Source organism: Maylandia zebra, unplaced genomic scaffold (genome assembly GCF_041146795.1).
Source record: "Maylandia zebra isolate NMK-2024a unplaced genomic scaffold, Mzebra_GT3a scaffold11, whole genome shotgun sequence".
NCBI lineage: Eukaryota > Metazoa > Chordata > Actinopteri > Cichliformes > Cichlidae > Maylandia > Maylandia zebra.
The window spans coordinates 8,941,612-8,958,585 of NW_027490041.1; the positions used below are offsets into that span (position 1 = coordinate 8,941,612).

The window sequence follows — 16,974 nt, forward strand, 5'->3', positions numbered from 1 at the left end:
CATTAGTATGGATTATATATGTATATGTATTATATTAGTATCATATATATCAGGTGCTGCTGCTTTCAGTCATTGTGCAAATGTGCTGTTTGTAAGCTTGTAAAGCTGCAGTCAGCTGAGACTGAAGAAGTCACCTGATCAGTGAGCAAACGTTTCTGAAAACGTCCAGATGAACAGAATCAACCTTTTGGGATCAGCCAGCAATGCAGCATCATTGTTGTTCAGCTTCAGAGGTTTGCAGGAATGAACTGATGACCAGAAACAGCTGCAAAGTCCAAGAAAATACCAGCTGGAGTTCAGCTGCATTTGAAGAAGTCAAAGAAAAGTAAGGATGGCAAAGGGCGACGTTTTCTTCCAAAGAGCTGCAAACATGGTCGACGCCTCATTAGAAGAATCATCTGGACATTTGTGAGGAACTCTAACCAAGAAAGCAACGTCACACAGATCCAACAGACAGTTTCCATGACTGCAAGTGTTGAGTGGAAAAATGCTGCATTGCATTATTGCATCCTCTCACCACAGGAGGCGCTGTTGGCACCACTGATTGCTGATCAGCTGTTCTCTGATGATCTGATTGATACTGTGAATAACGGGACTCACTGAACTCTGTGACACAGTGAAGATTACAGAGTTTAACTTCACCCTTTAAGACTGACCACAGAACCAAGTCCGCCAGAGCTTTTGTTATATTTTTACATGCTGTGGAGCCATTTGTGGGAGCATTTCAAGTTGCTATACATCAATACAACTGTTATAGCCCTAATTTTAATAATATGTATGCATTAAGTCCATAGTAACTACATAAACTGCAAAAAAAACCTCTGCTCATCCATCTCTGTGTGTATCAGGATACATTTGGCTCATAATACACAGAAAAATCAGAGTTATTACCTGTAATAAATGTGAAAGATTCCTGCAGTGATAACCAGGCAGGACTGAAACACATCCAAGCTGTCACCACGGTAACAGCACCGCCCATCCACAGGTGAGGGGAGGAGCAAAAAGAGGGACTTTGACCATTTTATACTAAAAACACTCAACTAATGTTTCTAATATGAAACAAATAAGCCCACATTAATGTGAGCGTTTATTAAATAATAATAATGATGATTTCCTCCTGATCTCATTTCCACAGCAGAGAAAACTGTGGTGTATATTGAGGTGGAGGGTGTGGTCTGTGGCTCAGGTGTAGAGTGAGGGTGGGGTGCACCACAGCAGCATGCTGGGACTGCTGAGGGTGGAGGAGGGAGTGATGATGACATCAGAGCTGCAGCACAGAGACCAGTGAACACACAGTCTGTTCATCTTTGCATAGATACAATATACAGCACAATATTGAATGACAGACACGCTGTGGGAGCTTCCACAGATACACTGACGTCAGCATCCAGAGTCCTCCTGCTGCTCCCCCCTCAGAGCCCCGTGATCAGCACCAACACATTCAGTTAGATGACAGAGTCCAGCTGCAGCTAGAATCAGCTCCCCTCTGTGAACAACAGCACAGCGTCAGTGTTTCACACTCAGTGAAAGGAGGAAACAGCAGAAGAACACCATGTGTGCTACGTTTCCCAGGACACACTACAAACTGCACAAATACAGAGCAGCACGTGGAAGGACCTGGAGCTGCATTTACAGAGCTGCAGACAGCGTGATGTCCTGTATGGACAGGTGGAAGGAACCAAGTCCTCAGCTGGAACACTCGTGTTTGTCCACAGACAGGAAACACAGCAGGAAACTTCCTCACAGAAGTGCAGCTCATGGATAACACACTTCCTGTCAGTCAGAATGAGGCTGCAGCCAAACACAGAAAGGTGTTTTTGTCCAGATGAGCCCAGAGAAGAAACACGAGTGTTCACAGACATCAGAAGCTCAGAGAGGTGAAACATGAGGTTGGAGTCCTCGTCAGCATCCAGAAGAGCTGCTGTGAAACCCTGAGTACTCATGACAGACTCTGATGGCACAAACACATCATGATTCAAACAGAAAGACAAACATGGAGCTCCTGATCCTCCTGCATGAGAACAAGCTGACATGAGCGCTGTGTCTGAGAGTGTCTCCCTGTCACAGTGACAATAACACAGCTGCTGCTCACAGTCATTAAACTGACCTGAGGTCAGCTGTGCTCCTTACATATGAACCATGTGACCTCACATCAGTGCTGTGGATGACTGTAGTCATAGAAGAGTAGAGCTGTAGCAGGTGGTGTGAGGAGGAGGTGGTGTATTGTAGTTAACGCAGTACTGAAACACTCCAGCAGAGGGCGCTGTTAAGTCCTTATTGTAACACAGTTACTGTGTGCAGTTAGACTTCATACATAATCTGCACTTATTTCCATCAGACATGCTGTCAGTAAATGATTGGTTTCTATTGATTCTACTTCCTGTTGACTGGTTTGATGACAGTGAAACAATCACAGCTGATTGTGTGATGATGTAAACTGTCACTGTTACATTCAGTGTGTGTGACATAATGTTAGTGCAGGCTGATAACAGCCTGGTTCTGTTAGAAACACATGAACGTGTCCATAGATCAGTGTGTGTTTAACATGAGAGCTTCAGCCCTGCTGATGTGTTAAATAAAGACATGCAGGAAAACTGATGAGACTCTGAAATAACTCTTTATATTTATAATGTAACTCTGCATCAAAAGAACAACAAAGGATCCCAGACAGGTTTCTGTGAACAAAGACCATTCTGATGTTTCTGTGTTTCTAACACTTTGACATTATTAGTAAACAGACTGCAGTGAGCAGCATTTATAAAGAGCTTCTATATAAAGATATGACAGCTGTTTGACAAGTTTATCACTCTGTGTTTGGACCTGATCAGTCCAGCTGTTTACTTGAAACATGTTCATTTACCTGTTCTGTTATATTCATGTTCTTGTCTCTGTTGAAAACACATTTTAATGTCCCTCAGATTTTTCTCCCAGATGAATAAATATAAAAATGACACAAACTGACTGCAGCTACTTTTTGTCCTTTCTGTCAAAAACCTTCATGTGACTCATGAGAGACACGTTTCAGCTGTTTGTGACAGATCAGAGGCCAACAAGTCATTTATAACACTTTCCATCATTGTTTAAAGTTCTCAGTGTTTCTGTGTTGCTGCGTATAGGATCTCCCAGCATCATCACTGTGCTGTCCAATCATTGTGTGCGAGGTTACCCTTATAGTGCGATGTGTGTTTGCACAAAGAGAAGCATGTGTGTCAAATATAAATAAGCACAGAACAGAAACAGCTGCTCGTTTCTTCTGTTTAGAGTCAAGTTAGTGTTTTGTGTCTTTGTTTGAGGCCTGATGTCGAGCAGAGGTGTGTGTAACTGCACTGCTCTGTTATATGTGTGAAGTGTGTGCTTCTCTTCAGCATCATCTTTGTCACTGCTGATTCCTTTGTGTCATCATGTGTTGAGAAGAGAGAACAGTTATAACGGAGGAGCAAAAGGAAGCCCTGAAATCTGCATCAACAAGGAAGTGTTGGCTCACCAGTGATCCCAGCAGAGCCACTGGTTTGGCTCCAGTTGTTCTAGATTCAATGATGTTGTTGCTACAGACACATGTCAGCATCTTTATTGAATTTAATATGAAGCAGAAATGGTGTCATTAGGAGAAGAAGAGGAGAACAAGTCCGGCGAGGAGGCAGCAGCTCTTAAAGATGAAACAGCAGCTCAGCCCTGAGCTCAGAGAGCTGCACATGAAAAAGCTCCTCAAGCAGATCCTGTCAGAGGTTTGTCATCAACAGGAGGAACTGTTCACATCATAGGATGAAGATGCTGTCAGCTGGATGAAGAAGGTTATTTAATGCAAACGTTCACACTGAAGTCAAATTGTTGTCGTGTTGAACAGATTCATGTACTGATCGTCTCCAGAATGTTAGAAGAGCTTCAATGAATCATTAGAAACAACTTACAGCTGCACAGCTGTGTCAAACACATCTGTGTGTCATTGTGGGATTGTTGTGTTTCTACATGTGACACACGTCTAAAACATGCACACAATCTGAACACAAACAGGGACTCATGTGTTCCCACAGCCAGATGCTGAGAGCCATTTCCTTGTAGTCCTGTGTCTACATACATGAACCATTAGATGTTATTGGAATGATTGTCAGCTCTGATAGTTTCATGTGTGTTTAGCTGGACGCTGTTTGATCCTCGACATGTTTAAAGGTGTCCAGTCCTGAGACACTGGGGCTGGAAACAGCTGTGATGTCATTGGACTGTCACACAGACAGAAGTGCATGAAGTGAGCAGCCGAGGAGCCGCTGATGTTTTGGATTCAACAGCATTTGAAAGGTCGACACAGACACATTTGCACACAGAAAGCTGAATCTGTCATATGCCACAGTGAACTCACTGTTCAGTGTTTTTCAGGAAGCTTCTTAACTGCCTCTGCTGCCAAACAAGCAGCTGATGTCCTTGAGAAGAAGCTGAAGAAGTCTTCAACAACAAATACAGGAAGTGGACTTTCAAATACTAGATTCACTTTAGACTCACAGAGAAATGACTCAACCAGCTGTGTTTGACTCTATGAAAGGTCAGTGTGTGTCTGCACACAGACTGTTGTGTTGGACTGTTATTCAGTTGTCTGCTGAATGTTTTCAAATGTCTGCATCTCAGCTGTGATGAGGCTGGGGGTCATGGGAGGCCACCGTAGCAGCCTCTTCAACATCATGACATCATCATAAATGCTGCTGGACTGTCTGATGGGCTGACGGTGAAAAAGCCGTCGGGAAGGAAACAGAAGACATTTCAGAGGCTGCAGCAGATTTCTTTGATTCGGGGCCTTTTTCAGCTTTATTGGACAGAGCAGTGAAGATAAGTGACAGCAAAGCAGAGAGAAAGGGGGCGTGGCCCGGGTCAAAGCCAGGCCAGCTGCTCTCCACCTCGTGGTCACCTGCTCATCCTAGTGAGCTCCAGCAGCAGCCCTTTCACACACTTTACACTGTCAAACACTGTGTGTGGACCTCAGCTAACAACAGGCTACATTTAAGTCTGGACTACATGCTTTTATATTGTTTTTATTCCATCAGCAGCTCAACATCATGAGCAGCTTTGACATAAAGACATCAAACTCAAGCTGACTTTAAACTACTTTTAATACAGGGGCTCAAAAACAACAACATCTTTATTATATATCAGGACAGAAAGTCATTTCATCTCAAAGGGAAACAGCTTTATTTGGAATAACCAGCACTATCAACTGGTTTGGGATCTCCACCAGTTTCATGTCTTTGCAGCTTCTCCAACAAAGTTCCTGTAAAATCAGCATGTTTGTCTTTATTGGTTTGATAGTGATTGATTATTCAGTCCCAATCTGCTGTCATCTAAAGAACAAAATGATGTTTCTATGAGTCACAAAGCTCCAGATGTTGTCGGCTTCACAAAGAAAACAAAGAACTTAAACACAAAGTGTTTGGAGCCAAAATGTTCCCAAGCTGCTCTTTTTGAAATGGCAGAGGTACAGTGGTGTCTAACAGCACACTGTGGAAGGCAAACATGTTATTGTTGGATGAAACTTCATGAATCCTTTGTAGATTTGAGCTGTTGGAGCCTTTCTTTTCTCTTCAGGTGTACAGATGCTGAGGAGGCAGGTGAAGCAGGTGGAGCTGTTGTGATGCTGCAGAGGGTGTGTCTTAGTAACTCTGTGAGGCAGAACTGGATCCAACATTGTGGATGTGTTGATGTTGGAGCCATTAAGAGTCTCTGGCCACACTGTAGGATTTCCCTTTGATCCACTGTGGGGGCATTTTGGAGTCTGTCAGTGAAACTCTTCATGTTTGTGTTTGACTCCAGTTTATAGAAACAGAGGAATGTGTCATGCTTTTGTTCGGCCTCCACAAATACACACATTTGTTCATTGGTTGGACTTTTTGGAAGGAGACACATTGAAAACCATGTTAATAAGATCTTGTTGTTTCCTGTGGATCCGACACAGAGAGTGGACTTCAGACAGAAAGCGTGGAAGAGATTTTAGAGGCCGTGTGTGGCAACAGGAAGTTTCTGTGTGTTTGCTGATCTTACATGTGGAAAACAACACGTGATGTTTGTGAAGTTCTACAATGATCATTGTTCTCACAGCATTTTGAGTGGGAACAGTTCAAACTGGGAGTAGTGGGAGTTATTTACTGATTGAAACAAGCTGAATGTTTCTGTGACGATGAAGATCAGCAGCTCAGCTGATCAATGAACTGACATCTATCAGTCGTTTCATGAGATGAAGTCATCAGCAGACATTTGTTCTGACTGTGTGATGAATGTCAGAACGTCAGGGCTCTGCTTTAGTCACTGCTTGATGATCATTGGCTCATTGTTGAATCCAGGGCCCAGTCTGACCTCTGACCTTTGCTGCAGGTCTTCTGTGTTATCTCCACTTTCATGTCTGATCTTCAGAAATCAGAAATCAGAAATCAGAAATCAGAATGGGTTTATTGCCAGATGTTGAGGTTTACAACATTAGGAAATTGCTGCGGTGCTTCAGTGCAGACAATAAGAATTAAAGTGCTATGTAGAAAGAAAGATATGTGCATGAGATATACATGAGATATATACATGAGAATAAGAATTATGAGTGCTACGTAGAAAGATATATACATGAGTGCAGGTGGTGATCAGTGCCAAACATGAAATGATGCAGTTACACAGCGTAGGGTCATATGTTAGTGGCGGGGACAATCATGTGGTTATTGTTCATGTGTCCAACAGCAGAGGGGAAGAAACTGTTCTTGTGGCGAGAGGTTCTGGTGCGAATGGACCGGAGCCTCCTGCCTGAGGGGAGCAGGTCAAACAGACTGTGTCCAGGGTGAGAAGGGTCAGCTGAGATCCGGGCTGCACGCCGCAGTGTCCTGGAGGTGTACAGGTCCTGCAGAGATGGGAGTCTGCAGCCAATCACCTTCTCAGCAGAGCGCACAACACGCTGCAGTCTCTGTTTGTCCCTGATAGTGGCTCCAGCGTACCACACGGTGATGGAGGAGGTGAGGATGGACTCGATGATTGCAGTGTAGAATTGCATCATCGTCCGTGTTGGCAGGTTGAATTTCTTCAGCTGCCTCAGGAAGTACATCCTCTGCTGGGCTTTCTTGATGACGGAGGTGATGGTGGGCTCCCACTTCAGGTCCTGGGTGATGGTGGTACCCAGGAAGCGGAATGAGTCCACAGAGGTGATGGGGGTGTCAGTCAGGATGATGGGGGGGAGTGGGGCTGTGTGCTTCCTGTATCGTCTGCTGTATCTCCTGTATCGTCTACTGTATCGTCCAAAATAAACATCTGGATCATTTCCAACACTTCAGCAGATCTTTAGTTTGGGCAGTGCAGCACAAAATAACACATATTGTACTATACTGCCCACTTCCTGATCTTATTGGATCTGTGTGTGAGGTTGGTGAAGGAAACACATGTTTACTGAGTGAGTCGCTGCCATTAGGAACTAGTTTTTATATCACAGCCTGGAAATCACACAGGACCATTTCTGCAAGTGAAAAGTCGTCATTGGAGGAAAATCATTGTGTAGTTTGTGCGACTGAAGAATTGTCCCAACTACATGTGCTGCTGACCTTTGACCTTTTCTTTAGGTGCACAGAGGAGTCTGTGGAAACATCCAGAACTGAGGCAGTGCTACAGATGCTTCAAATAAAGTGGTGTATTATCCATGTTTTCTATGGATCACATCCAGTATCCTGATCTAACGAGCCCCCTTTGTGTGGATTTTAGAGCCTCTGACTTTTGCTGCGTCTCATTTCAAGCACAAGAGCAAGAAGTGGATGAAGAAATGGGGCGAGTGGGGTCAGTGTGGTGCATGTCAGCTGTGCTCACACATGCTTTCACAAAGAACATGTGTGTTCATCGGCAGCATTAAGGTGCACTTTAGTCTTCATAATAATAAAGTATTCTGACTTTATTCTTCTGAATCCTCACAGTCATGTTGCAGCTCTGCTTTGCTTTAAGAAAATGTTCTACCAGGATGTTACTTTCCTAAACGTGTTCTCCAAATGTTCCAAAGACTTTGTTCTAAGTAGTTCTGCATGATGAAACATCCACACTAAGTTTAAGAAGGACACACAAACACCATCTGTCCTTTCATCATGTGTACAAACGTGTTCAGATGTCAAATGTACCGTGAATGGATGCAAATGTGGATCGTTCCAATAAAATGAGACAGTTTTGTAAGTGGATCACAGTCTGAAGTTCATTGAAACCTATAAGAACATGTTATTCAAACCAATTTTATCCAACAGGAAGAAGCATCAGGGGAACAGGAAACATTCAAACATGTTTACTGTAAGAACTGCACAAAGGAAGAAAACACAATCCTACACACGAGCACTTTAAAATGGACATTTAGCTTTTCAAACATCAGGGAGCTGCAATAACAACACTGTGCCCATTCTGATCAGACTGAAAGATTTATAGAGATTTATCCATGTGCTGGAAAAGGATTTGATATCAACATAGATGCAGATTAGCAGGAGCATTTTCTTCATATTGATTTAGAGTTCAGTACCAGGAATATGTAGAATTAACATCTGTGTGCATGACGAGTGATGAAAATTCAAAGTCAGGCTTTCAAAGGATGTCAGAATTGGTGTCTCTATCTGTGACTGTCCCAGAGGAACCTACCTGAGGGATTATTACAGATCTGTCTATATAGAAAGACTTGCATTGATTCACAGTGTACAATTCTTTCTAATCTATTAACATCTTCCTCCAAATCCTGTTTCTGCTGTTTAATGACATATGTCTGAATACAGACAGTGGAAAAATGTCAGTTTTAGTTTTACTGGATCTCAGTGCAGCATTTGATACAGTTGACCACAACATATTACTCAAACGACTGGAGAACTGGACAGGTCTTTCAGGAACTGTACTAAACTGGTTCAAAACATACTTAGAAAACAGGAAATACTTTGTATCAATAGGTAACTTCACATCCGAGCAGACAAGTATCACATGTGGAGTTCCCCAAGGTTCCATCTTGGGACCCTTTCTGTTTAACATTTACATGCTCCCACTGGCACAGATTATAAAGAACAACAAAATAAACTGTCATAGCTATGCAGATGACACACGAATATATATCACAATGTCACCAGGAGACCAAGGCCCTGTACAATTTTCTCCAGCTAAACAAAAACAAAACTGAAGTAATAGTCTTTGGCGCCAAAGAAAAACGATTACAGGTCACCAGAAAACTTCAATCTATACATCTAAAAACCACAAACCAGGCGAGAAATGTGGGTGTAGTGATGGATGCAGACCTAAACTTAGAAAAACACATTAAGACAATAACAAAATCAGCTTACTATCGCCTCAAGAATATTTCAAGGATAAAAGATCTGATGTCTCAACAGGACCTGGAAAACCTAGTCCATGCATTCATCTTTAGTAGGCTTGATTACTGTAACAGCATCTTTACAGGTCTACCTAAAAAATCAGTCAGACAACTACAGCTCATCCAGAACTCTGCTGCTCGAGTCCTCACTAAGACCAAAAAAGTGGACCACATCAGTCCAGCTCTGAGGTCCTTACACTGGCTGCCTGTCCGTCAGAGGATAGACTTTAAAGTTCTGATGCTGGCCTATAAAGCTCTGAATGGTTTAGGACCAAAATACATCAGTGACCTCCTGACCCAGTATGAACCTTCCAGATCCCTCAGGTCATCTGGATCCGGTCTTTTATCAGTTCCCAGAGTCAGAACCAGACACGGAGAAGCTGCATTCAGCTTTTATGCTCCTTATATCTGGAACAAACTCCCAGAAAGCCTCAGATCAGCTGAAACACTCAGTTTAGGGCTGAGGGGCTCAAACCTCCTGCTGTTTCTACTGGACCATAAATTCTACTTTATGATCATCTTCAAAAATAAAAACGTGAGTTTATTTGTGAACTCTGTGAAATGTGTCTGATGTTTAGTTTGAACCAATCCTGTGTCAGCTGCAGCCACATCATTGCCACACATACAAATGGGTGTGTTCCTGTTTAGACCTGCTGGCTGTCAATGGGCTTCATTCCATTTCAGACAGCCGGTGGTCAGCTGTGATCTAAACTCAACATGGCTCCTGTGTTAGAAGAGCCTCTGATTTTAAACTTTGCACATTGAATAGTTTCTTTCCAACACTGTGGAGCTACCAGCCCAGTATTTGTAGCCCACAGTAGATGGAGTTATCAAGCTGGACTGACAAACATCAGGACTCATGTGATTCCTACATGTGGACCTTTCACAGATGGATCCAAGTGCAGATTCAACTCTGCATTACATTTGACTTCAGCTGTTACACACTTTCTAGCTGTGTCACTTCCTGCTTTTTGGATCAGATAGTTTATTCATGTCCACAAATGTTTGGCTGCATGTTTTTATCATCTATATTTCCAGTCTTCATACAGCCGATATTTCATGTGAACTCCAACCTGCCAGCTGCCATCATGTTTTCAGGGTTCATTCAGTGTTGAAATGTAGGACAAACAGCAGCACATGTTCTCTAAATGTTTGCAGTCATTTTACATGAAGCTGATACTACATGAGACATTTTCCATATTTACTGTCTTTGAACAGAGAATAATAAAGCCATCAAACATATACAGGATTGTGCAAATACAAACTTCTGTGGTGCATTTGATGACCTGCAGAGGAGAACAAGTCGGGCTTTTCAGCCCTAACACAACCTCTTTGTTCTCAATACTACAAAACCTTCAAAGGCTGATATGCAAGTTTGCATGAATCACCAACACAGTTGTGTTTGTTTCTAGTATAATTATAAATAAGCTGATCAAATATCTGCTGACTGATTAGATCCAGTATCTATTACACATGAACTGGATATCACAGCGCATGTTGTTGATCCATCATATCAAACTAAACCGTGTTGCTGGTGTAAATATCCTCCAATAAAGTCAGATGAGGGCTACTGTTGCCAGGTAACGATGATGTCACACTGGATCTTCTGATCTTTAGCATCGTAGCGCTCGGAGTCTGATGTTGGCTCATGTGTTGTCACCAACATGACGTTCTACTAGTCAAGGCCTCACCTTAACCCACTGATGCTGATCACACAGACCCACTAATAGAACTGTTTTATCAGGGTTTGATGCAGCGTCAGCATTAATGTCACATTTAATCAGACCACATTTACATTACAAGCCCACTACAACCATATGGAACTCCAAAGTGTTCAAAATTAAATAAATAAATAAGTCATGATGAAATAAATAACTATGTGAATAAATAAGACACAGATATGTAATGTGAGAATGATATTGTGAAATAATTGAACACATTTTGAAAAAAAGCTCATTATTGTGAAATATATTGCATTCTGCTATATCCATCCATCCATTCGCTTCCGCTTATCCTTTTCAGGGTCGCGGGGGGCACTGGAGCCTATCCCAGCTGTCATGGGGCGAGAGGCGGGGTACACCCTGGACAGGTCGCCAGTCTGTCGCAGGGCCAACACACAGGGACAGACAACCATTCACACTCACACCTAGTGGCAATTTGGATTATCCAATTAACCTATCCCCACAAGCTGCATGTCTTTGGACGGTGGGAGGAAGCCGGAGTACCCGGAGTGAACCCACGCAAACACGGGGAGAACATGCAAACTCCACACAGAAAGACCCCGGCCTGATGGTGGAATTGAACTCAGGACCTTCTTGCTGTGCGGCAACAGTGCTAACCACCGTGCCACCGTGCTGCCCATTCTGCTATATAAATTTACTTATTATTGTGAAATATTATTTCATGATCATTATTTTTCACAATAACAGAGATTATTCCTGAGGCATTTTATTTATTCCCAGCCGTTTTAAATGGTAAATGGCCTGCATTTGTATAGCGCTTTTTTCTAGTCCCTAAGGACCCCAAAGCGCTTCACACTGCATTCAGTCATTCACCCATTCACACACACATTCACACACTGGCGATGGTAAGCTACATTGTAGCCACAGCTGCCCTGGGGCGCACTGACAGAGGCGAGGCTGCCGGACACTGGCGCCACCGGGCCCTCTGTCCACCACCAGTGGTAAATCCAAAATGTCCTTTTTTTCAAAGTCAGTCTTTATTTCAAAATCCCGTTTTTCCCAATGGCCTATTTATTTCATTATTATTACACATTATTTGACCACGAGCAATCTTTTCTGGTTTGACGCCGTCTTTGTAGCCAGAAACCAGCTCTCTCCTCGGCTTCCTCCACTACACGCTTCCCCCACGCCAGTCTCCTCCGTCACTATAAAGGGGAGAGTCATGAGCTCCATCACCCTCACCTGTGCCGTCCAACGTCCCGCCACCAGCCTCCACTGCAGCAGGCCAGAGACCACACCCCTGCCACAATAAGTAAAAGTATATCCTTGCTGTACCCTTAATGCTAAATGTGCTAAATTAACCGCTGCCTTTGCCCCTTTGGGATTATTCTTATGTCACTGGGATGTTGACCTTTGACCTTCACATTAGAGAGATGGGCAGACATAATTAGTGTATGAATTTTAAAGTAACAGGTAATAAAGAGAGTGTAGCAAATGTAGTCAGGTTTATTACTCTGTATCACACATGAGTGCCCGAGGGAGGCGGGGCTGACTGGGGAGACACAGGAAACAGAGAGACAGGGCTGACTCGACATGAAACGATGAAACGTGGGACACGGGAACAGAAACTAAACACAGGCTGAAATGAACACTGAGGGAGGGAGAACTAAGATTACTGAGAGCCTGATAAATAAGAAGAACAAAAACCAAGAAAAACAAGAGTCAAAGAAAACCAAAAACACAAAGCATTGGGCCAGGACCCACTGCTGTGACATTTATATGTGATAAAAACATTAAAAACTGCTCAGATGTTGAAATCTTTCTACGGATAGTTTAGGTTCAGCTCTCCAGCCTGGCATTTGGTTAAGCATGATTCAAACATTTGATTTTGTTTAACTGGTTTTAATTATAGTTACTTTTTGTGAACATTTGTTGCAGCATTTAAAAATACATCATTTATTTTCAAACTTTTATTTGATTTAGAGCATCATATTTGACCAACGTAAATGTTTTAATTTCATATAAAATAACTGAAACAGTGAACTAAATATCTGAAATCTTTCCTTCCTTAAAAGTTATAATCCTACTTAAGTTATAGTGCAAACGCTTAAGCAACAAATATACTTGATGCTAATTAATTAATATTTCCCTTTGATGTTGCAACTATGCGGTCACTTCTGTCTTTAAACAAAATAATATTTTCCAGTTACAGAAATCATAAAGTCCAAACTACACTGAAAAAAATATGTTGTTGGATTTACTTAATTCAATGGTGGACATTTGTTGCACACAGATGTTTTGCTTTGGCAGCAACTTAAACAATTGAGTTAAATTAACACAATTTATTCATGTTCAATAAGCCTGTGCAATTTGTGTTGATAAAATGTGACTTAAACATGTTTTGATGAAGTAATTTGAGCTCTTGGAATATTTTAATCCTTCACAATTTTCTCACTTTATCCCAACACCATTCAATAACTTTTACCCAATAGTACTTGGTCACTTAAATACTACATGTTATCTTCAAATTACATTTTGCTATTATATTCTAGTATCAAATACACAATTTTCAAATGGAGGCCTTATAACAGATTATATTGTTCTCTTCCAAGATGGTTGCTGGCATCCACCAGTAACCTTTCAAAACAAAATGTCTAATTTCACTGCATTGACAGTAGGTAAAGAATTAAACTGACATTACTCCTCCACTGAATCTACATAAATCAACAGTTAAATAATGTCAGTTCTTCCGTGTTCTCTGGAATCAATCACAGCAAAGAAATTAGACTGTTTCTTTTGAAAAATGTTGGGAAAGAACAAATCAAGATCAAAAATCAAGGTTCAGTTAAACAACAATTATAACTAAACAATTTGAGATAATGTTAGTTTCCATTAACATTAAATTAGGTTACTGAATTGGCAAACACCTTCCTATTAACATTACCCATTTTACCCCAATAACTAAAGAAATTAGCACTTGCAGGTCAAAACCTTTATTCAAGAGATGCAAAAATAACATTGATACAGTGACTGTCAAAAATTACAGCACTGATCATACTGTGACATGTTGGTTCAAAACAGCACACTTAGAAATATTCAACGTTCTTTACTTCAACTGAATGAAACTGAAAACACCATTTCACACGACCCATATGGGATATTTAGACTGTATAACTGTTCACGCTACATCTCTTCACTAGTAAAAGAAAGAAAAAATACAAAGAGAAATTTAAAAATGCTGCCAAAATGCTGCACAGAGCAAAAGGAAAAACAAACAACAACAAAAAATGGCCCTGTCCTCATGGCAGTTGCAGTGTATATAAAAATGAACCCTGCGATCTGTTCCTGGAATTGAGCTTCAAAAATGCAGCAGAACAAGTGTGAGATTTAAATGTCTTCTCACCTAGAGCTGATCACCTTGCATGCATAACAGTGAGCTTTCCTTGCAGGAGCAGTTTTGTCTTAGTTGTGAGCTTTTCTTGTACCGGACTCTGCGCCCCAATTTTAGTGTCAGACCACACCTTCAGAGTATTCCATCAACAACAACAACAACAATCTTTATTTATAGAGCACATTAAAAGCCAGGGGCATGCCAAAGTGCTTTACATGAAACAATAAAACAATAAAATGATTTACACTAAAACATCAGAGTCATATAAGTGTGGGATTATGTTCACAGGTAAAAACCACTAATAGGAATAATCTATAGCACACAGCTATAGCAAAGTAGAACTGTACCATCATACACAGTGATAGAGGACATAGGCTACGCAACAATAAAATAATTAGCACTATAACGTCAGAGTCATATAAGTGAGAGATTATGTTCACAGGTAAAACCACTAATAAAATAAACTATAGCACACAGCTATAGCAGAGTAAAGCTGTAAAGCTGTACCATCAAACACAGTGATAGAAAACATTGACAGCGCAGGACAACGCAAAACAACCAGACACATTAATAGAACAACTCACTAGAAGCAAGGCGAGAATTTAACTAGTAGAAAAAGCAAGTTCAAACAGATATGTTTTAAGCCGTGATTTAAAAGATTGAATAGAATCAGACGCCCGGATGCCAATCGGGAGACTGTTCCACAGCTCAGGTGCAGCTAGAGCGAACGCTCGATCACCTCTAGACTTCAAGCGAGATCTGGGCTGAACCAACAATGACTGTGAGGAAGATCTTAAGGCCCTCGTAGGAAGATATGAATTTAAGAGTTCCTTAAGATAACTTGGCCCTGTGTTATTAGTAATTTTAAAAGTAAACAACAGAATTTTAAATTGAATACGAAATTTCACAGGCAACCAGTGCAGATCAGCAAGGACGGGAGTGATGTGAGCAAACTTCTTAGTTTTAGTTAGAATGCGTGCAGCGGCATTCTGGACTGTCTGTAATCTATGTAAAAGGGTAGAGTGGAGACCATAATAAAGTGAATTACAGTAATCTAGTCTTGATGTAACAAAGGCATGGATAAGCTTTTCCAAGTCATTGTGCGGGATGTAGTGTTTGGCCCTGGAAATAAGGCGAAGTTGGTAGAAACTAGATCTGACGACAGCAGATACTTGTTTATCAAGTTTAAATGAGCTGTCAAGTAGCACACCCAGATTCCTAACAGTGTCAGGGAAAGAACTAGTGAGAAAACCAAAAGCATCATGAAGTTTGGCACAAAGAGCGTCACTGCCAAAGATCATAATTTCAGTTTTCTTATCGTTAAGGATAAGAAAATTTGCCAGAAGCCATTGCTTGACCTCACACATGCACTCTCGAAAGTTACTCACGGACATAGCTAGATCATCATTCAGCTCAAAATAGATCTGGATGTCATCGGCATAATAGTGAAAGGCAATGTGGTATTTCTCAAAAATGACACTTAAAGGAAGCATATACAGTGAGAACAGGGTAGGGCCTAGCACAGATCCCTGGGGGACACCACAGCAAACAGGTACAGCGGAGGAGGAGGAGGTGGCCAAGTGAACCGAAGAGAGCCGATCGGAGAGGTAAGATTTAAACCAATCCAAGGCAGCGCCCTTGATGCCTACAGTGTGCTCTAGTCTCGCCAATAGTATGTTATGGTCAACCATGTCATCAGAACCAACCACGACGCAAGAGGAACACTGATGACGTGCAACCCTATGACCCAATCTGGGGCAGTGATGTACCAGCGGAGTTCAAGTTGTGGACCACCGGACAGAAGGTCCTGCACTCACTGTTCCCATGGGTCGGAACTGGAAAAAACACGTTAAGAATTGAGACTCTTGACTACCGATTTGGACTTTTCCTGAACAGCTCAACAAAGATAAATAAGGCTCAGAATGAGGAAATCGACGCGATCAGAATAGTGGTCATGCAACACAGGGTCGCCCTGGACATGATTCTCGCTGAGAGAGGGGGCCTCTGTGTCTTATTCAACACCACTTGTTGCACCTATATCCCGGACAACGTGCACTCCTTCACCATGACCACTGCCCTAGACAAGTTGCGACAACTGAGTAATGCGCAGCAACAAGACTATGTCACGAACAATGAGGACTGGCTGACCTGGCTGCTGAGTGGCAGCTGGAAGACCCTCGTGATAAAAGGACTCGTACTGACAGGAGTTCTGCTTCTATTATTGTGCTTGTTTTCTACATGTATCCTACCATGCATAAGATCCATGATTGACAAAATGGTACAGGCCACAGTAATTACCTATGTTGGACTGCCACTAGAAGATGAACCGGATGAAGAAGATTTAGTATAGAAACACACACACACATACTGAATGATGCTACAATTGAAAATGTTATAATCAAGTGATTGTTGGCTGATAATAAAGTATGATTAAGTGAAAAATATTAACATCAGGAGGGGATGTTAAAGAAGAAACGCTTTAATGAGTTTTATGTTGCATTAAAGTATATGTTCATATTTTACCCTTAATAGGAAAAGAACAAAATGTACTACTCGCTCTGTTTATAGAAAGAGGA

The 16,974-nt window shown here is 41.8% G+C and overlaps 1 long non-coding RNA gene across 1 annotated transcript in view; it reads left to right on the top strand.

The window, feature by feature from the left end:
• The first annotated feature begins 83 nt into the window (after positions 1–83).
• LOC143415869 (uncharacterized) overlaps positions 84–16,974 on the top strand; it is a 130,370-nt gene continuing 113,479 nt past the window's right edge. Inside the window, exon 1 of the long non-coding RNA XR_013096291.1 lies at positions 84–1,045. This is a non-coding gene — a long non-coding RNA (uncharacterized LOC143415869). The remainder of the gene's footprint in view (positions 1,046–16,974) is intronic.